Raw genomic sequence first — 21,859 nt, forward strand, 5'->3', positions numbered from 1 at the left:
TGGGGCACTAGGGCTCTCCATAGGATGTTGTCATAGCAGTTCAAGTGTAATTTCACAGTATAATTGTAGAGCATGAAAGGGACTCTGGTTTCTCTCACACGCAGAAAGAACCTTATATACATAATTATGAAAAGGGCCTAAATGATTACTTACCCCCTGTAGGTTACACTGAGACCACTGGGACCTTTCAGTAAATAATGAGTGCCAACCTATCTCATTTGCCTGACACAGAAAGTGTGCCTTGATTTATAGTACATTCCATAGTGTTCATTTATCACAATATGAAAAAATAACAAAGACAACTCTGATAATCCAGAGTCTATTTCCTCTGTTTTCTAACACATTTCTATCTCAGAGTAATGCTCTGCTGATATAAATCAAGATATAAAGGCCTGAATCTAACTGTTAGTCCAAATTAGAGCAGACTAGTTGAATCAGTGGAACTTAGATAAGTGCTGACTTACTAAGTTCACACTGATTTATCTGGCTGACTCTAGTTGGGACCAATAGTTGGGTTTAGATTTAACTCTTTTACTTCAGGATGTTTGGCCTACAAGATCAAAGGTTTCTAATTTCAAGTTTGCACACATTAGGAAAGCCCTGAAAAAACACATTTGGGTTTACCTCACTTCTGATGCTGATGAAATAAAAATGCAGATAAAATATACATAATACATTATGTACCCAATAGATTATCCACTGAAATACCCAGTCCAAATGCCAGTGCCTCACAATATCAAATTCTCGCAGGAAAAGGAAAGAAATATACTTCCTTGTTGAAATTTAGATATTAAGTACCACAGGACAGGGACTTGTGTTTTGTTTTGTTTGTGTACATTGGCAATGTCTTATAAGTAATTAATATGAATTAAAAAACAAATGTAACATAGCAATGCATTAAACAATAAAAATAAAATAAGATAGCAATTAACAATAGCAATAAATAACAAAAAATACATAGCAATTATAGCAACAAAAATACATAGTAATTATAGCAACAATAACAAAGCAAAATTCATAATAATAATAATAAATTGGTTATTTATCGACCGCTTTTCCTACGAACAATTAACAGAACAAAAATACATAGCAATTATAGCAACAATAAAATTAACAAAGCAAAATACATAACAATTAACAGAGCAAAACAAGCTAAAAGAAATGATTTAATAATAGCAAATGCAACTCTAATGGAATACAATAATACAATACAACTCTAATACAATATAACACAATACACACAATTCCCTCTTCCCTCGCGCTTCAAATATGCAACAAAAACTGCAAATATAACAATGACAAAAACTAAAATAAATCATTAAAACCATTAGTCAAATAAACAAAACAATCAACCCCCAGCTGAGTCCTCCATTGCCTTTTGAGGCTCTGGGATGATGGTGGGTGGAGTGAGGCACTCCTTGGCTCCAAAAATGAAGCTAGCTCTACTGATACATATCTGTTATGTATCTGTTATGGTAGTTTCCATAACTATCAGGAGGAAATCTTTTTAAAAGTTAAAGGATCTTAATTAACAATTCAAGACCAAGCTATCCTAAACCAATGGCATTATTAGTTCATAATATATTGCTCCAAGCTATCACCAGCTAATATGTTGATTATAGTTGGATCAGAAGGAACAGGGAAGCTGATGGTAGTGGTGGCAATGGAAATGACTGTGACACCATTTAATTCAAAGATCCAGGTCCAAAACCACACTGCAGAAACGATCCAGTTGGAGACTGCTTTAACTGCCCTGGCTCAGTGCTAAGGAATCATGGGAATTTTTGGCCCGTTACAGACCGCCCAAAAGGGGCAGTCTCGGGCTGCTGCCGGTTGCAGCGTGGAGGAGTCGCAGCAGCCAAACCGCGCGACTCTTCCACGCTGCAAAGAAGAAGCGCGAAAATCGCGCTTCTTCCGGCAACCCGGAAGAGACGCCGCAAGTGCCAAAGCATGCACTCGCGGGCGTCTCTTCCAGGCCGTAACATGCGGATGCAGAGCGTCCGCTATGTCAAAATGGCGGCAGCCGTGTGGAACGGCCGCCACCATTTGTTACGGACTCTGTCCGTAACAGGGTAAAGGGCATCTGGAAGAGACGCCCCTTTTTCAAAATGGGACGTCCTAAGGACGTCCCTTATGGCGGTCTGTAACCTGCCCTAGTTTATTTTGCTCCACAGCTCTCGGACAGAGAAGGCTAAACGTTAAACAAAACAGCTGTTCCCAGAATTCTCTACCATTGAGCCAGGGCAATTAAACTGATCTCAAACTGAATTATTCCTGCAGTGTGTTTTGGACCATAGCCATTCTAGTGTAGATCAGTATGGAAAAGGATTTTGTAGTACACTTGAGACTAACTGAGAGAAAGAAGTTGGTAGCATAAGGTTTCATAGATTTAAGACTTCCTTCATCAAATGCATGAAGAGAAGTGCCTAGAAACAGATCTTTATTGCTATGGATGAGCTGTTTGCATGTGTGAATAGCAATAGAAATGCAAAACTTGTGGAATATGATGATGGTGGTTGCTGGGGAACAAAGGCAGAAGGAAAGATGTTACCTAAAGCCAAGATGAGTAGATAACTATATGAATGGTAGGTAGACTTATTGGAATGTAGTGTGCTGTCTGGGAACTAGAAAGGAGATGTGATAAACTGGCCAAGAGAGTCCTCATGATGCTGGGGTGTTAACAAGTGATATAATATGTGTAGTGCACCAGGAAACCATTGTATCTGTTCAACCCACTGTTGATGAGCTGGAGTTTGTGGATAAATTCCAATTCTGCTCTTTTTTCAATCTTCCTTTGTAGTTTAGTTATTCAGGGACTGCAGTTCTGAGGTTTAAGATGGAATACTGCAACTATAGTCTTTTGTGAATTTTTTGGGCTATGTGGCCATGTTCTAGAATAGTTTATTCCTGACGTTTCACTAGCATCAATAACTGGCATCTTCAGAGAATGCTGGCATGAAAGAGAGTGGGATACACACACACACACACACAGTATGACTCTGGGTAGGGAGGAGTGAATCTGTGTATTGTTCTGTTGTTGAATGGCATGGCCTTAGGGTGCAAAGATATGCAAAGAGGATTAGTGTCTGTTTAATTAGTGATCATTGTCTGCTGGGAAAACCCCTGACCCTGAGTGGTTTTCATTTGCATTTTGCTGGGTCTTGATTTTAGTGTTTTTCAGGAATGGTAGCCAAACTTTGCTAACTTTAAGGATTTCGTCTTTCCTGTTGAAGTTGTCTTAGTGCTTGTGGATTTCAGTGTCTTCCCTGTGCATTCTAACCTGATAGCTGTTGGCATGGTCCAGAATTTCAGTGTTTTCAAAGAGTATTTTATGCCCAGGATGGTTTATAACATGTCCTGCTACTGCTGATTTTTCTGGCTGACTCGGGGCCCATTCCCACTTACCTGTAGATTCGGTTCCTGAACCAAATCCTGAAACCGATTCAGCAAACACAGTGGTTTCCACTATGTTTGAGCCGGTTTCAGGATTCCTTTCAGGAATCTAAATTCCTGTTTTGACAGGCTTCTCTTTGACATGGCAGGAGAGGCCCAGCCTCTCCTGCCATGCCTCCCTCCCTCCCTCTCTTCCCTTCTTCCTTCCTTCCCTCCTTTGTCTCCTCCTCCTCCTTCCCGTCCAAAGACCCCCGGCCGACAGCCTTCCCCACTGCTGCTACTTCTGCTGCTGTCCTCCAGACTGCTGGAGCCTCCCCAGCATCCCAAGCTCAAAGAGGCTCTGGCCGCCTGAAGGACAGCGGCGGCGGTGGTGGGAAAGGCTGCCAACCGGGGGGGCTTTGGACATGCCTCCATCCTGGACATCACTGGAGGACTAGGGCATGCCGGACGGAGGCACATCCAAAGTCCCCCAGCCGGCAGCCTTCTTCGCTGCCCCCATCGCCACTGCCGGGGCCCCCAAGAAGGAGGTAAGAAGGAGGGAAGGAGGAGGAGAGGAAAGAGGGAAGGAAGGAAAGAAGGAGGGAGGGGAGGAGGAGGAGGAGGAGAGGGAGGAAGGAGGAACGGAGGGAAGGAGGTATGGGTGGGAGGGAGGCACAGCAGAGAGGGGCTGCAATCCGCCCTGAGTTCTCACTGGACTGAATCGATTTATTGTCAAATAAATCAATTTAGCCCAAAAAGGATCTGGAAAACCCAGCTCCTTTTTGACTCGGGGTAAATGGGGGGAAACCATGCCCCCCCTTAGGAATCGATTCCAAATTGATTCCCAAGTGGGAACCATGGTGGTTTAAATCGGATCGTGATTCGACACGATCTGATTCAAACAATAGTGGAAATGGGCCCTCAGTCTGCAGTGTCTCTCGTGCTCCTTGATTCATCTTTGAACACTGCGTTTGGTGGTCCCTATGTAGACTTGCCCACAGCTACATGGTATGTGGTAAACTCCTACAGCTGTGCATTCTGCAACTGGTGTGTGTGTGTGTGTGTGTGTGTGTGTGTGTGTGTGTTCTCATTCCTAATGTCTGATTTATGTCCATTTATCTTCTGGTGCAGAGACTGGCCTGTTTGCCCAATGTAGAGTACTGACAGACAATGGCATATATTGCATTGTATTCCAATAACTTCCTCCATCGTTTATATAGTTATCTACTCACCTTGACCTTAGGCAACAGCTTTCCTCCTGCCTTTGTCCTCCAACAACCATCCTTAAAACTGAACTGGCCACCTCATCACCATATCTATAACCACAAGTTTTGCATTATGTTGCTATTTATACATGCAACTAGTTCATTCATAGCTGTAAAGGTTTGTTTTAGGCACTTCACTCCATGCATCTGTCTCCACAGCCTTTCCAACCAACAGATGATAGTTCATTCCATATGTAGGCCTGCAGGCAGCCAAGGTCTTGGTTGATGCAGTGTAACTAGGGGGCAGTACAGATGGGAGGCTCTGTGCCACCCCTGTAAGCCTCGGGTCTGTGCTGCTGCATCCTCATGCTGCAGGACAGATGCACTGCAAAAAAAGAGACACCTAGAGTGGCTTCTTTTTTGTGACTCTGGAAGCAGGAAGGGGCACCACCATGACGCCACTTCCTGCCAGCGACATCTGGTTGCTGTATGGTGGCATCATGGTGGGCCCCGTATGGATGGGAAGCCGCCATGATGCCTCCGCCATCACGTGCTAGGGTTCCAGAGTGTGCAGATGCTGTGCGCTCCAGAACCCTAGTATCAGCAGCGGCCTAGTTGAGTTGGTGCCACAACTTCTAGAACAGTTTTGAACTGATTAGACAGGTCATCAGGATTTAGTGCATCCTCTGCAAAGCTTGTGTCTGCTGAAAGATCTTCCAGTTTTGTTTCATTCCCTGGCATTCACTCCTCCAGTTACTCTTCCATAACTCCATGGTTGGACTTAAGGGCCTGAGAAAAGGCCACCAAAGATATCCTAGATAAGTCCTGACAATGCTTCGTTTGTGTTATGGTGGAGGGCACAGGTGGTATCTTAACTTTACAGCAACCAGAAAATGATCTTACTCAGAGGTCCAGATCCCTCTGGTTTTGATTATTTACAAAAAAAAGTTCCAAGAAATTTAGTCTCATATCACATTTGAACTTAAGTCTTCCAGGGTCCCAGAGCATTATCCTATCATTGTCTAGTTCAAGTTGTTATAGTAATTCTTCTTTTATATTCCTTATACCCATCATTTAAGAATTTGTAAATGTTACTTTTTATACTACAACTTCCAAAATCCGTTATCCAGTATGGCCAGCAACTTTTCCAAATTTTACTTCATGTGGCTTTCAAATTGTTGAATGAAGCAGATCGGTAATTTTTTTTATAGAAGGACTGTAAAATTTACAAAACTGTGACAAGGACACTGATGATATTGGTATTCAAACAAGTCCCCTAGAATACTGATATAAACATCAACATTTGGGAGGCAAGTGGAGGAAAAAGTGTTTTGCCCTCACACCCAAAATGTACCCAGTCTTGTTGAAACAGAAATTTTCTGTTTGTATAGAATTCATTTTTTTCTCCAGCTATCTCCACCTTCCCAGCTATCATCCCCATTAGAAAATCTAAAAGAATTAAATTTAATTGTTGCTCTAATACTCTGCCATTCTCCAAAAGCAGCAGCTAGTGAGATCTGAATTTTTCTGGCATCAGTTACAAGTGGCAGAGCCTTCCTAATAAAAAGTATGGTGTGGCTTAAAGTATTCAGATTTAGCACAGTGAACAAGTTCTCCTCTGACTGAGAGTATAAGCAGCCAGATCCTTGACCCTAATTTATTCCAGATGTCAGCTGGAATGCACAGTGATCTCCACCATCCTCAGATATATTGCCAGTGTGGAGCTGTCTTTCCACAGCTGCCTACTCAATGACTAATCCAAATTCCAAATGCAGTGGTTTGCTTTTATTATGACATCTTTGCACCGAGGTGATGTAGTGGTTAGCATGTTGGGTTATGACAAAGGAAACCCAGGTTCAGATCTCCACTTGATCATGAGTTTCTCTGGATGACATTTAGCTAGTTGTTGCATCTCAGCCTAACCTACCTCACAAAGTTGTGAGAATGAAAATGGAGAGAGTACAAATAATTCAACCTTAAGCTTCTTGGAGAAAAGTGAGATAGAAATGTAACAAATACATTTTTTAAAATGTATTAAATTTCCAATGATTCTGCGTGAATCATCTTGAAGCAGATCACAATTAGACAGGAAATAAAACTATAAATAAAAAGTAGACTAACAACACAAGAAGATAAAATATGATCATCTATTTGGCAGTGGCAACTTGTGAACCAAGCAAGATGGGGCATTTAAACTTTAAAATGTGTGTGGTGCATCCTCCTACTTTACCCACAAGCTGGCCATACTGGTCAATGTTCCCATTATTTCTACATTGATGGGATCTGTTTTTCTTATATTTTATCATTATATTGAAAGCCGTTTGTTTTATATTTCATTTTTAAAAACCAAAAAAGATAAATTCAAGGAACATTCAAGGACTGAAGGTTAATATAAAATAAATAAATGGATTCTAAATTATGACTAAAGCAATCAGTAAGGCAGAAAATGTAATAGAGACACACTTAACTGAAAGTAAAGCCCATTGAACTAAATGTGCTTTACCCTTGAGTAGATGTATATAAGTGTGAGCTCAAAATTGTATTCCTTTACACATGTACTCAGCAAAAAATCTTACATTTATGTTAATTATTGTATAGAATATCCTTTGTTGTGTGTTCATTTCCCAGCCACCCTGTTTGCTATGTGACTTGTAAGTATACTAGCAAGCCTACAGAATCTGGACAAGCTCTCAGTGTACCTAATGTGAATGCCATTGTCTTTCTTCCATGTCATCCCAGCAAAGCTGCTGTTTAGTTGCAGTTCATTTAAAATTGCTCTCTATAATTTAAAAAAAATATATTTTAGCTACATAAAAACATCTGAATGAAGCAACAGTGTAGCCTGAATTCAAACTATATGATATAACTTCTCTATCATAAATGAAGCCACCCTGTAACTACAACAGTAACTAAAATGGTAGTTACATTAAAGAAGGGGTGAGATTATCCTCATATGAATTTACAATTTCAATATAATTCAGCTACATCTTCATTATTGGGAAAATAAATTGTACTTGTAGTTTTTTATTTGTGACAAGTTATTTCCATGTTCTTCTTTGTTTCTCGTATCTGAGTTTAGGAATTGAACCTTAATAGATGTAACATTTGGCTTATTTCAGAGACTGTTCCATGATGATTCTGTTTCCAGGATCATCTACTGAGGAATGAAGGTTGTTATTGCTTCTCCTATGAAAGCTAACAGCAGTCCTGGCTCAGTCAGGAGCAGGATGTGATGCTTTATTTCCATTTTTATCCCTTTCATTACTTTCATCATCATCATTAGGGCAATGAGTTGCTCATAATAGGTTTTACTGAATTCACAGGTGTCCACATCTGTAGTGTTCTTGGCAAATCACATCTCAAATATTTGCAGCTGTCTCAGATTAAGGTTGACTCCCAGGTGTTCACCCCCACCATTTTCCACCTCCAACAAAGTGAAAGGGGCTTTACGTATGATGCAGCACAGCCTTTTTCCTTCAAAATCTGCAAAGGAATTTGTGTGGAAGAGCTTCTCCCACCTGGTACCTTCTAAATGTGTTGTAATACAACAACCATCATCCTCAACCAGATGGCCATTGTTGGCTGGGGATTGTGGATGTTTTAGTCCAGTCCATGGGGACAGTGATAGATTGAAAAAGCTAGCATAAACCCACATGTAGGAATCCACTGCGACTACAAGCCCCAGCGGCCTTTGCGACCAGAAGTCCTGCCCCTTCCTCCAGCCAGAAACCTCTCTAATTGGCTACAAGGCCGGGAAGGGAAGGGATGTCCGGCCGTGCTTCGTAGGGCCGGAAAGGAGGACCGAAGAAGACAGAGGTTAGTGGGCTGGAGGACAAGGGCGGAAGGCTGGAGGACAGGAAGCCAAAACCCAGGATTGTCCCGCCTAGAATCGGGACATGGCAACCCTACATCTCTTGCACTGTGCTCTTTCTGGCTCCTTGATACATTCTTTATTATCCATTCTTGTGATACCATAGAGGCCACAGCTAGCATGACTAAGGGGCATGTTAAGCAGAGCATGTTGGGGTTTCAGGCTCTCAAAGTGCAAGAGGCACACAGGTTAGCTGCAGAGCTTGGAAACATTGCTTTTTGTCACAGGAAATGGCTATTGGGGATGGCAGCTGGAAATTCTGGGAATTGTAGTCCAAAAGGTAACTTTTCCAATATAAGATTATGTGGAATCAATAAAAGTGAAGAGAAATATAAATGGAATATTAATTGTATTTCCAGGCTGCTTCCACACTGCAAAAATAAAACAGTTAGATACCACTTTAACTTCCATGGCGGAATGCTATGGAACTCTGGGATTTGTAGTTTGGTGGGGACACCATAGCTTTTTGACAGGGAAGGCTAAATATCTCACAAAACTACACATCCCAGAATCCCACAGAATTCAGTCATGGTAGTTAAAGTGGTGTCAAACTGCTTTATTTAGGCAGTGTACACATACCCCCAAAGCAGGTATTTTGGCATCCTTTACCTCTATAGGGGTTCACAGGTTTCTATTAGTAGCTAGGAGACTGCAGAAGAGTTCAGAAGTCGCCTGGAAACATTCCAAATGTTTCTCTAGGTATGTGAAATCCAGAGAGCCTTCTGTGATACAACTTCTCAGTTTAAATTCCAACCGTGTTAGGCACTTGAAGGCCATTGTTATCGCCATCTGACATTTTGACCCTTTCTCCATTACTGCTTCTTGCACTGGAAATGTCTAACAGAACACCTGTGTGTACTAAAGATTTCATCTACCTTCCCCAGTTTTCAACCCAGCATCAGCACATGGTGTTTATCTATACTATCTATACTATTATATGAGTTTGATAGTAGTCATGTCTCCATTTTATGGAATCCTGGGATTTGTAGTTTGGTGAGATACTTAGAATTCTCTGCTGGGGAGTTCTATTTCATTCCTCTGAATTAATGACTTGAGGGGTGACTATTTTTCAACAACATTTTTTCCCTATTGGGGCAGGACTGGAGGAAGATTGGAATTATTAGTTATTCAGAAAGAGCTTCCTCAGAAAAAGAAAATACTTGTGTCAATGACACGTTCCTGAACATAGATGCTCTGCATACCTGCTAACACTTTTCTCAACTCCCCACCTTCTTGATGATGGCTTCACCAAGGATTAATAGCATCGTTTCATCTTCACCTTTAAAGCTTCTGACAAATAATATATAGGTTATTAACTACTTTCCTTTCTTTCAGTGCCATCTAGCAAAAGATAAAGGATTAAAAAAAGATGTTAAAATATTAATTTCTTGCTTGCATTTACAGAATACAATTCCAAGCTTTGATATGGTAAGTGGATGCTGGTAAAAAAACAGTAAGAACTCTGTCATTATTCCTTTTATTTTTTAAGAGACCTTTTATTTCACAAGGTTCAGGCCTTTTTATGACACAAATATTCAAACTAATAGATTTCTTGGCAAATATTTTCACGGTAAAGGTTAGTGTTAATCATGATGTTGAGAATGTTAGTAGAAAGCGATTCACCCCTTTTCTTTTAAAAATTGTCAACGTTACATGGGTGGCAAAGTTGATACATTTGTACCTTTGTGGTCAGTCAGTTAACTGTGCTTCAGTTGTTAATACAAACATAGTCTTGGATAGATTGTTAAATTACCTAGTTCTAAGAAATGCCAATTATTTTTGGAACATATTGTAACAATTGTTCCTTTTGAATAGTATTTTCTAATGTTCTACATTCAGCAAACGATTTACCCATCAACTTGTCTGCTGAAGAACCCATACACATTGCCAAGGTACTGGTTGTTGTATCCTATGGTACACATAGATCTGCTGGCTGGATCTGTTGTGTCTTGTTCACTGTGCTGTCCTAACTGGAGGGAACACTCCAGGAACACAATCAGTATTCAGGATGCCATTACCCTCTCCGCATACCACCTTCTGTTGGGCTCCCAAAAAATCTTACCAGGGCAAATGGAGTCAGTCAATATGGCAGGCAGCAACAGCCTGTTTGAGACCAATTCCTCAACATGCTTCTTTTTCTTAATGGGGAAAGGGAATGAAAGAATAAGCTGATATTGGCTACCCAATCAACAAATGGGCCACTATTACATTCCACATCCTAAGTTTATTTTGGGCCTTATCACACCTAGTATCCCAAGTGTGCATTCCCAGAGGTAATGAATATAAAGAAGACAGAGGTTGCCAAGCAAAAGAAAAAGAATCAACCAGTTGTGACTGTGGGTATGTAAATAAATGGGTAGCTGTGTGTGCATGTGTGTGTGTGTGAGTGTGGACCCTATTGCATGGAGTTAAAAGAGCGGCTTACCTTTCCCAAACTCAGTGCTAATTTGGGAAGCAGCCAGTTCCTATCATACATAATTGCTGCTGAATCTCCACCCGGGTCTGTCCTGGATGCAGCCAAGGTCATCTAAGCCGCTTGTATGGCCCTTTTTCAAAAACGGAAGCTTCCGACTTCTAAAAATGGTAGTTGAAGCTGCTTAGATGACCCAGACTGCATTGAGACGGATCCAAGTGACGATTCGGCAGTGATTTATGTGTGATAGGAATCGGCTACGTGCTGAATTAGCACTGAATTTGGGAAAGGTAAGCTACTCTTTTACTATGTGATAAGCTCCCCCCCCTCTGTGTGTGTGTGTGAGTGTGTGAGTGCGAGAGAGAGAGAGAGAGAGAGAGAGAGAGAGAGAGAGAGAGAGAGAACTGGTTGCCTTGCTAGACCAGAGCTGACAATGGCAGCTGACAATAAAGGCTGCCCTCCTTATTGGTGAGCTAGCCATCTGCAGATTGGAGCATCCATGGATGGCTCCACCCCACTATCTTCAATCGTGGCACATGCGTGCAACCTCACCAGTGCTGTTACCCACACATTGTGTCCATAGGAAATAATGGGACATGAGGTCCCATGCTTTTTGGTATTGGGGGTGGGTCTGGAATGGAACAAATGGCAGTATGGAGGGATGACTATAGAGATGTAAAATGCTATATACATAACTAATAATAACTAGTTAACACAAAATAAATTCATTACCCTGGTAACTGAAGTACATCTATATCACATTACCATTGTAAATACAGTGGTCCCTTGGCTTACGCGGGGGATCCGTTCCGGACCACTCTATGTAAGCCAAAAAACGCATAAGCTTGAGTCCCATTCAATTGAATGGGTCTCGTGCTCATGGCGCGGGAGAACGCAGGAGAGTGCGGATGCATGGGCATGCACGCCATTCACCCTCCCGTCACATGGCTTCTGCATAAGCAGGAAACCACATATGGGGCGCCTGCCTATAGTGTGGGCGCACTGTAACAAAGGACAGCTTCATGCTATGTACTGTAACTATAACATTTAAATTACTTTAATAGTTGTGGAAATAACCAATTACAAAAAATTAATTATTATAAAATTAATTCATTACACTGATAACTAAGATACAGTGTCACAATAGTAACAGAACAAATAACAAGTTAATGCTTTTAATTGCAATTTTTATATTACTGTTAACAGTAGTGAAGGTGTGGCTTAACTCAATGTTGGATGATTATCAGATCATTCAAGTGCTGAATCCTACTTCACTGTTCACTGCTCATGCACTGTTGTGGTGACACTGAGCAGTGTATATTCAGTATGATAGGCTAGTAAACTCTGAGAGTGTAATAACAACTTTATACTATGTTTCTTTGAGTGCCATCTGTATCCTCACACAGTTTAATCTTGTGTGATAAAATTCATTAAAAAATTGCACTTCACCACACCACACATAAATCAGTACATAAACATTTCCAAGTCGCAGCAGTAAAACAATTTAACAGCAGCATAGCCAGCAAACAACAGCATACTTGTTAAAAAGTTGGTTTTCAAGACTTCTTGTTTAGTACATTGGGAGGGTGCTAACATGTGCGCATTGATGGTGAATCTTCCCATCATTGGGAAGGGAGCATGAAACAATATAATTATGCTTTCAATATGATGTGGGTTATTTTGTGTGCCCCCCACCAATCCTTTTATTTAAGTCTTGAAATGCTTGCTTTTTGTTTTTTGGTATAAGCCTCCAGTCTTTATGGTCCAAGGGAGAAAAAAAAATCTTGGCCACATGACTGTAGCACCATATGATCATATTGGCATTGGATCATAAGGAGAGGTGCCTCATGCAATGCAACAAAATTCTCTCTCTTAATCTCTGTCTCTCACTCACACACACACACACAAACACACACAATGGGTGAGTAGGTGGGAAAGCAGCCTACAGGTTAGTATTTGAAAGCAGTTTAAAATTATATAGAATGCAGCATTCATTTAAGAGATAGTTCTTTTCAGCACTTGTTTTATAACCCCAGCCATTCGTTGCTTGACTGTTTGCCTTACATCCTACATCTTCAAGAAAAGAAAAGAAAAAAGAAAAAAAAAGATTCATAGTGTAACATATCAAACAATGACAGCATTTTAGCAATGTCAGGAAATTATACTATAAAGGATTTGGCCAATGGATTCAGCCCCTTCAACTACAGAATATTATCAAAAATCATTCTAGGCTCGGCAGTAAATAATATTTATTCAGATGTATGATATGTCAGAAGAGCTTATGATGTACCATATATCATGTTTAATTTGTTCAAGCTTCTGAACTGATTAGCAGTCTTGCGATTCCTTCTGACTCTCAACCTACCTATGATTTAGAGCCATAAATCATGCAAGGTTTATTTGCAGGGGGGAGAGAAAAAAAGACCCGTGAAGATCAAATTGTGCAAACTGCCTGCTCAGCTGAAGAATGAGTCACTTTTTCTTAATACATATCAAACATGAGCAGAAAACATTTATCAGATCCCTCTGGCTATTGCTGTGGCTTGTATACAGCCCTTGCCAACAGTAACAGCAACCTCAAGCTTTGAAGTTATGCAAATTGTCTTTGCAGGCACTAGTCAGTGTTTTAATAGAATCACACTTTGGCAATGCTATAAATGACAACATGCTGTAACAGTCCATGGAGCCAGCAAACCCAACAACCTTCACTGTTTCCTACAACTTCAGGTCTTTCTACCAGAGGTATTCTTTCAAACTGGGGGCAAAGCAGAGGGGGGGGGGGATGGGCTAATGAATGCATATGTTCAGCATTATAGACCAGGCAGGCCATGAGTATTTAAATGTTCTTTTGGGGTTTTTTTGGTGGTGTTCAGGAAGCATCACTGGGAAACCTGGAATGCCACAGTAAAGATCAAACATAGATGGCAGATTTTAAGTGAAAAGTGAGCTGGCCTTCGGAGGGAAAAAGTGAGAGGCACACAAGGCCCCAGCTTATTTCTTCTCTGCAAAAACTTACACCATGGCCAGAGAGTTATGCAAGACTGAGTGCGCTAGGACCATGACTTTGCTGAATTATCCTTTCTGTTGGTGGTGATCCAACTCCTTATGATAAGCTTCTTTTGCATAACTGACTGAGGTTGATGCAAGTTAGGGACAGTGGGCATTGTTGGACAGCCATTCCCATCATCCCATAATGTTGATGGTACTGTTGAATCACAGTACAATGGTAGCTGAATGTTAAATGTTCCTTCCTTTGACATAAATTAACAACAATGCCTGTAGACTCCTGTGAAGCTGAAGCACTCCACCTCTTTGCCATACTTACTTTTCATCTTGGTCCCTGGCAGCCTGCAGTATATGGGTGTTTCTTTGTAGGGAAAATTTTCTGTTGTGAAAGTAGGCTAGGGCGCGTTACAGACCGCCCCTTTGGAGCGGCCTGTAGGCGTGCCTTTCCCCGGTGTATCGGGGCCTCAGCTGCCAGACACGCAGCCTCCAAGGCCCCGATCCGCCGCTTTGCAGGCTGCAGGGAAGCGGCAAAAGCCCCAAGAACACCCCGCGGCGGCGGGGAGGAGGAGAAAGGGGCCACTTGGCCCCTTTCTCCCTTGAGTTGCTGGGTTCAGCTGTCTGAAGACTGCGCCCAGCGACGCAAACCAGCGACGCAAACCAGGAAAGAGCTCCGAAACGGAGCTCCTTCCTGCTCCGCGCAAAGGGCCCATTAAGCGCCCTCGTGCGGAGCGACGACGTCATGTCTGCGCCGCCCCGTATAGAGACGGCGCAGTCGTGATGTCGTCATGGCGGCCCCCATGTGGAAGGGGCGCCGCCATTTTGTACGGACTCAGTCTGTACTAGGGTTAGGGGGATGCGGAAGCACTGCCCCTTCCTAACCCTAGTACGGACTGAGTCCGTACTTAAAGGCCCGTTTGTAACGGGCCTAGATTTTCTATTAGACTCTAAGGCTGCATCCACACTACTAAAATAATTCAGTTTGATACCACTTTAACTGCCACTTTCAGTTAAAGTGGTATTTTCGTGGAACTGTAGTTTTGTAAGACATTTAGCCTTCTCTGTCAGAGAACTCTGGTGCGACAAGAAACTATAGATCCCACAAATCAATAGCCTTGGGCCATGGCAGTTAAAGTAGTGTCAAACTGGACTATTTCTGCAGCACGGATGCAGTCTAAGAGATATCCAAGAACAACGTGCCTGCAGTGTTTAGCATGAGGCATCACTCACAAAGGTTTGCACGCTTCTCTCTCCACTCCTAATCCACTATTGATCAAATAGGATTTGCAGTTTTTTTTCACTGCTTCAAAAAATTGGGGAACTCCTTGATCAGGAAATAATAAGAACAAAGGAACATAAGAAATAAGTGTCTTCTCTGCAGGATGCTAGACTTCCACCACCTTTTAAAGGTAAAGGGTTTCCCTTGGCATGCATATCTAATCATAATTGACTGTAGGGGGCAGTGGTCATCTCTGTTATTAAGCCAAAGAGCCAGCGTTGTTCAAAGACTTGAGTGGTCATGTGGCCAGAATGACTGTACAGAACACTGTTACCGTCCCACCAAAATGGTAACTATCTACTTGCATTTGCATGCTTTTGAATTGCTAGGTTGGCAGAAGCTGGGACTAGTGATGGGAGATCACTCCATCATGCAGTTTTGGGCCTCGAACTGCCAACCATCTGACCTTATGATCACCAGAATTGGCATCTTAGCCACTACACCACAGCACTCTTTGAAAAATGGCATACTATTCAAGGTTGATTCTACTCCTATTTATTCTTCCTATTCTGGCCTATTCTATTCCATTCTATTTGATAGGGCTTCAATTGGAGAAAGAAATGGGGAAATTGTTTGCCTCTATGCTCATCCTTAACCTTGTTGCTCCTTGTGTTTAGGGGAAGTGGTATCAGATCCTCCCCCAAAACCTATTTTCCTGATTGCAACCTTTGTTTTTCCATACAAGTCAACAGACTGACACATCCCTCAAAGGTTAGTTGTACAAAACTCCCTTGTGACCCATATTTCATGCATTCAAAAAAGAAGCTGATTGCCTAATTAAACCAACTTCTAAATTGGAGGTAGCTGCAACACTCTAGGGGCCTTTCGCACTTCACAATTACAGCACTATGATTCCAAGTTAGCTGCCATAGCAACATCCAAGAGAATCTAGGGATTTAGACTTGTCAGCCAGCGAACTCTAATGCCTCATCAAACTATAGTCTTCAGGATTCAGTATGGTATAGTCAGAGCAGTTAAAGTGAAATTGGAGTGCTATATTTGTGTAGTATGAAAGGGACTATGATGTTGTTGGACTAAAATTTCCACAATTGCTAACCATGGGGAATGGGGCTGAGGGAAACTGTAGTCCAACACCCATGTCCTAACGAGTAAAAAAATAAAATGTAGGAGGCATCATCTGCCTTAGAGAGTCAGTGTAGTATAGTGGTATGAATGTTGGACTATGACTGGGAACTATGACTGGAAACATAGTTTGAATCCTGGCTCCACCATGTAAACCCACTGGATGACCCTGGACAAGTCACACTCACTCAGCATCTGAGGAAGGCAGTGGCAAATCTCTTTTGATGAAACTTGCCAAGAAAACTGTATGATAGGTTCATCTTAGGCTTGCCATAAGTTGGAAACATCTTGAAGGTACACAACAACAACAAAAACAACAATTATCTGCTTTAAAGCATATGAATAGGAAATTCCTTGTTGTGTATAAGATTTTGTTTTCAGATGGTGGTAATAGTTAGAGGTTCTATGCCTCTGCCTATTTGTTCTGTTTTAATAAAGTGTTGCTACCATTTCATTCTGTTCTCAAGAAAGTATGGACAATTTCTGTATAACTCTAGAATATCTCATGTTCCCCACCACTATTTTAACAGCTCAGATCTCAAAGGAACTTTTTCCTACAACAAATAGAGTTTGTATCAATGGCCATGGATCAGACTAAAAGACATGATATGTGTGCATGTATGTGTACATGCTCATGTACACACCCTGAGACTGAAGTGTAGTGTTTATCTGCATTTTCAAATCTGGCATGCTATAAAGTTTGTTTCAAACCTATGTCCTCAAAACAGGCTTTTAAAAAGTTCTGGAGTCAGTCAGTCTATTGCCAATCCATGGATATATTGGAATAAGAAAAAGAGGAGATGCCAAAATGCCTGTGGCTTTTATAAACTACATAAAGTCAGACACGGGCAGCGGGGGTGGAGAGCAGTCTAGTTAGGTGGATAATGAGTATAATACAGTAGATAAAAATCAGTTGTTATGGCTTGTCAAGGGTTTCTTTTTTATTACTATTAATTGTCATGGGAGATTCCAAACATTTATTCATTTAGGAAAGAGTTTATTGCTTTAACATATATGACTGGATTTTTTTTAAAAATTATAACTGGCATCCCCCCCCCCCCCCTTCCATGTTGCAAAATGACAATGCCATTGATTCTGAAATGCAGCCATTTGAAAGGCAGCATTTCTGATTTAACAACACTGTATTGAATAATGCTTACTGGCATGAAATCAAGTGGAGTGTGTCTGACAGCTGCAGAAGGACATAGTCAATGTGCCAGCTTGCCTGGAAAGATTTTGATCTTAAATGAATCCCAGTGAAGCTTTAGCTGTAGGATGGACAGAGCTTGCTTAAGTCTTTGCTAAGGCTGCTTGGCATCCCTTTTGGATCCAGGCCACCTCTGCTACAGAGGCAAATGCTGGAAGATGTGGAGGTCTGGCTTCCTTATGTCTGTTTCCTTAGGAATTTCCCAGATGCTGCTCTAGCAGCAGACATTGTCCCTGCTCCATCTGGCTATGCTGAAAAGCAAATACTAGCCTACTACCTAATTCACAAGAGCCAGCTGCCTTCCATTAGCCTGACATAATTCCCATTAGCTTGGCATTTTTTGACTCTCTCCTATGCACCCATAGTAGCATCCTCTGTGCATTCCCTGTGAGTGACACTTTGCAGCTGTGGCATTCACAAATGGTCCTCTGGGGTCCGTCAAGTTGTAAAGCTCTGTAATATCATCATCCATGATTTTGTAGCACTGGAAACAACCTCTGTCTCTCTCTTCGCTCTCTCCAGGAACATGCAGGAATTAGGGATTTCTCCATGCCTTCCCACAAGTCCATTTATGGCACAATTCAGTAATTCAGCTGTTGCTGTTTTTATTGTTGTGTGTCTTCCAGTCATTTATGACTTATGACAATCATAAAATGACCCTATAATTGGGTTTTCTTGGCAAAATTTGTTCAGAAAGAGTTTGCCTTTGCCATCCTCTGAGACACAGAGAGTGTGATTTGCCCAAGGCCACCCACTGGGTTTCCATGGTGCATCAGGGATCTGGAATCTGGTCTCCAGAGTCTAGTCCATACACCATACTGGCCTTCAGTGATTCAAACTATGCCCAAATTAAACCGAGAATTTTCCAACCTGACTTAGACTGGCATTAAAATCAACAGAGAATTAAAGCTTTCAAATTTCTCAGCCACCCTCTCTCCTAGCACTGTAACTGGAGAGTATTGGTGAGATTTTTGCCCCAGGCTAGAAGTTAGAGCTGTCAATGAGCTCAGTCCCGATACACATCCCCCTCCTCAATATACTTCTTATATGTGCTGTTTTGCAAGCTTTGGGCAACATATTGTTTGGATTTCTTTTACTCCAGTTTCATGTCCAGATTGATGAATCAATCCAAATCATTTCACACCAGTTCAATCTGATCAATTCAGAACAGACTGAATCAGTTCAGGATTTGTCTGAATTGGTTACACAACCCTAGCAGGAATACCACAAAGAGGTCTGTTATCATTATATGCCTTTCAGTATCATCCAAAACAGGACCAATCCTGATATTAGATGAAGTATAGAAACTATTTCAAGTACTGTTGCTGAGGCCTCACAGCCCTTCTTAAACTGACCACTCCTGCCAGTGTTACTTAAATCATAGAACTGTATGTGCCACACCAGTAATCCTGCACCCACTAAAGCAATCTGCTTCCCTCAAATGTGGCAGAGGACCAGTCCCATTGCCAGTGTATAAGAGAGCTTGAAAGGAACAGTTTCAAGCCACATCTTTACCAGTAACAAGTTACCAGTGACAAGTTATCATTTTGGTAACAAGATCATAATAATATTACATTTGCTATCCCTCTGTCAGCAGGTGAAAATATCTTCAGCCCAGCAGGCTTTTAGAAAGTTACTGTAAGGACTTTTCACTATGTCCTGTTATTATCATTTTTAAATACATATGTTTTAAATGGTTTTCATAGTATACATAGTTTAATTATATTTTAACAATAACATTTTCTCCATTTTTAATGCATGTGTTTTAAATGGTTTTACTGGTATTCATAATCTGATATTTTAACAATACCTTTTTTGAAATTTTTACCTATGTTTTATTATCTGTGTCTGTTTCATTAAACTGGCTTGAGAGTCAGTTCTGGAAGAAGGTGGGCTATAGCAACAAGAAGTATAGAAAGAATAGAAAGAATAGTAGGAGCAATCTAGGTGTGTGCAATGAGTAACATCTTCCAGTTACTTTTTACTGGTGCAACAATTAATGCCTTCTAGTTACTATATATACTTGACTATAAGTCAACTTCATGTACAAGTCGAGGGAGAGTTTTGCGGCCAAAATTATGGATTTTGATATGACCAATAGATAAATTGTGTCCCAGTTTTCATCTGTGAAATGAAAGGAGGGTAAGGCACAGATGCCCCAAACTCCTGTGAGTGGGTTTTATATTTGCTTTCAGCAATTAGTTTTTACTTTCTGAATCTCACAGGAGTGTTCACAGTGGAAGATAACATATTGTCAAATGGGCAATGGTTAGAATTCTTAGGCCTTTGATGCTCAACTAAAATCTTTAGGTTTAGAACCTTGTCCAATTCTCTGCCTGAGAATTCTAAATACCCCTCCTTAAAACTTCCAATCCCAGAATGCAGCAGGAGGCAGCTAGAGGAGTCACACTGGAATCATAGCTCGTTAAGAGTATAGTGTGATAAACATCTCTATCTCAAACTACCTTACTTGAGAGGGTTAGCATATGGATACAATGAGGAAGAAGCCAGCTATGTATGCTATCCTGACCTTATTGGAGAAAAGGCCAGATATGACTGTAACTAATCAAAAAGGCCAATGAATGAATGATCACTGTTGCTTTCTAGTTTACTGAAAGAAGACTGTCTTCTTTTGTTTTCATTGCCAGGGAAATAAGGAATTTATTATTATTATTACACTTTATTTATATATCACTCTAAATTTACACAGCACTGTACATACAATCAATAAAATAGGTAAAATAGATAAAAATAAGCCTGCCTATGGTGTACATTCTCCAAAATAATAAAATAATACATATTAATACAAAGGAAGCAACAAATTAAAAACATCAATTTTTTTTTTTTAATCTTCATCCAACCCAGCTCCCAGAATATTTATGTGACATTAGCTATTGTCACATCTGAGTTTATTGCACAGGGAAACCTACAGATTTAATGACAGCAGCATAACCATCCATGGTTTGTAGTTGTGATTTAGTGTTGTATAATATTCATACACTTCTATCACTGTACATGGAACTTACACGTGTAAATTAAGTTATTTCTTTAGACATAAGGAAACCAGGTAGGAATCCAAGCCAAGTTATTGTGAGACTGGGTAATATTTCAAATAAATGAAATAGTGAGTATGTATGTTTGGGTGTGTGGTACATGAGACATTTCCCATTGCACAATCTTGCCCAGAGGTTGTTTTGAAAATAAATTGAACTTGTGATGTTTTAGTAGTCATTAGAACTGGACTTGGAAAATCCAGGTTCCAGACCCTGTTTTAGTGTTTCGTCAAGTCATTTCTGACATTTGATAACTCTAAGGCAAACCTGTAGGAATGCAGTGGCTTAGTGGCCAAGATGCCAATTCTGATGATAGTGAGGTCAGAAGGTTGGCAGTTCAAGGCCGAAGTGTGGCATGATGGAGTGAGTGCCTGTCATTAGTCCCAGCTTCTGCCAACCTAGCAGTTCGAAAGCATGCAAATGCAAGTAGATAAATAGATACCACTTCAGTGGGAAGTTAACAGCATTCCATACAGTAATGCTGGCCACATGACCACTGGTCATTTTTGGACTATGCTGGCTTTTCAGCTGAATAACAGATATGAACACTGCCCCTTACAGTTGGTTATGACTCGACAATCATGTCATGGGAAAACCATTACCTTTTTTTTTTTTAAAGGCAAACCAATCACTGCATTTTCATGGCTAGATTTGGTCAGAGGAGGTCTGCCATTGACTTCCCCTGTGGCTTAGAGTATGTGACTTGCCAAAGGTCACCCAGTGGGTTTCTATCGCTGAGTGGAGATTTGAACCATGGTCTCAAGAATGGCAGTCCAACACTCAAGCCACCACATCACACTGGTTCTCTATTGAGCCTTAAAACTCATGGGGTGACTTTAATCTTGTCTGGTGTGCCTCACAGGATTAATGTGAACATAAAATAAACACTGCTTTGAATTCATGGAAGAAAAGCTGGATATAAAAGTAAATAATAAAAATGACTTAAAAATGGACCTGCCCTTGCAACATCAGCATGGGCCATACTTAGATAGGAGGACTTTGGATAATCCTGACCCAGCAATATTAGCAAAGGTGTATAGAGAAATAGACAATCTCTGGAGCACAAGAACTGCTGTAATGAGTATGAGACCTCAGAGGCAGTTTGATTTTAACCCTTCAGCACATGTCCCTGCGTGAATTTTGCTTGCTATAAAAAACTATTATTTTTCATTAAAATAAGACACTTCCATTATTTATTTATTTATTAGAAGTATTTATATCTCATGGAATGTTTACTCTACAGTGGTTGACAACAGCAGTAAAGAAATGAAGAATCAATATAGTGAGTCAAATACAATAGCAAAACTATCAGGTTCAAACACAAAATGCAAGAGACAAACTTGCATTGCTGAGTTTGCAGACATGTGCCATTT

This window comes from Sceloporus occidentalis, unplaced genomic scaffold, assembly GCF_023333645.1.
Source record: "Sceloporus occidentalis isolate IW3139 unplaced genomic scaffold, rSceOcc1.0.p SCAF_3, whole genome shotgun sequence".
Classification (NCBI taxonomy): Eukaryota; Metazoa; Chordata; class Lepidosauria; order Squamata; family Phrynosomatidae; genus Sceloporus; species Sceloporus occidentalis.